Below are 1359 nucleotides of genomic sequence, written 5' to 3'. Positions count from 1 at the left end.
GTCAATAAAATGTCATGGAAAGCCACTTAGCTGTACGATAGTGTGTGGAGTCTCAGCCGCAGCCTCACCCAAGCTGGGCATTTCGATGGTTTTGAGTTTGCTTTTGCTTTTGCCTGTTGCCCACATCCGTTGCCTCTGGCTAGGGCGTCCGTGGCGGCACTGGGGTGTAGCCACAGCCATCAAACATTTGTCAATTTTTACCAGACCCCCAGATTGGTATTCGCGGCACCTCGTGGACCGCGTTCGGTTCTGGCTTCTCAGGCGAGGCTCAATTATAGCTTTGATTTAAATCAGTCTACTGACCCCAAAAGTTCAGCTGCGGAAATTGCAAATTTAATAATTGACTAGGCAGGCAGCAGCGGCAGCAGCGCAGCTCTTAGAGCTCCAAAATCAAAATCAAAATCGAAGCACAAACTGAAACTGAAACTAAAACTAAAAACTCAAAACTGAAGCTATAAAAACCAAAAGAGCAGAACCAGGGGGCTTATTAATGCGATAACCTTGGCTGATTTAATTTCTTGGTTGCGAGCTGTGATTATCCATCCATCCAACAACAACAAACAACAACAGCAATAACAATAAAAGGAAAAATCAAACGAAAACTTGTACAATTTCGACACTAAACTGCAAGCTCTTCCGACTCCGCGGCAGCTTCTACAGAGGCTGCCTGTGATTGCCCCTGTCCCTGCCCAGTTAGTAGTGTATTTAATTAAGAGATTGAGTGGCTTTAACAGTGTTGAACAATGGCTGGAGCATTGCAGCCTAGCACGAGTCGCATCTACACTGGGAGAAATTGCTGAGTTTTGGCAAGCGGAGAGGGAGTCCTTTGTTTGGGCAGTGAGAACTTTTGATTATAATTTGTTGGTGATGGGAAGCTGATTAAAGAACTCTGAAGTGCAACAGCTTTCGATCCATTCTAAACTGAAGGAATTTCCTTAAAGGAAATGAACCATTTAGATGGAATATCCGTTGGCATTGCGCTTTAAATGTTGCTCCAAAAAGTGTCTCATGAGACGAACAATTTGTCTGTGCTACTTAAGATTTTATTCTATTTTTTCCTAGACCATTTCCTGATTCGAAATGAGTCCCTCTTTCATCATAGATGTATGCAAGTCTGTGCTCCAGTATTTAATAATATTTTTAATTGTAACAGCCCAGAGAACGATGTGCTTAAAGTGCTCTTCCATCTGTCCCCAAATAATGAATACCTTTGAATTTAATTCCAATGAAAAGTTAAATTTTCTCCACCCAAAAACTCATCCCAGCACAGGATGATCCATGTACGTGCTCTGTAAGAATGAGACCCTCCTGAGGTCTCTCATGACCTTGATGCTGCAGCTGGGAGCTGGGGTGTTCAGC

General features: G+C 43.2%; 1 long non-coding RNA gene across 1 annotated transcript; it reads right to left on the bottom strand.

Annotated features, from left to right (window-relative positions):
- Window positions 1–202: 202 nt before the first annotated feature.
- On the bottom strand, window positions 203–546 carry LOC117901710. The gene is made up of 2 exons (XR_004649338.1): window positions 441–546; window positions 203–316 (listed from the first exon to the last, which is right to left on the bottom strand). It is a non-coding gene; the product is annotated as an uncharacterized LOC117901710 (long non-coding RNA).
- Window positions 547–1359: the final 813 nt, after the last annotated feature.

Source organism: Drosophila subobscura, chromosome U (assembly GCF_008121235.1).
Source record: "Drosophila subobscura isolate 14011-0131.10 chromosome U, UCBerk_Dsub_1.0, whole genome shotgun sequence".
NCBI classification, from domain to species: domain Eukaryota; kingdom Metazoa; phylum Arthropoda; class Insecta; order Diptera; family Drosophilidae; genus Drosophila; species Drosophila subobscura.
This window is presented reverse-complemented; position numbering and strand designations above follow the sequence as displayed.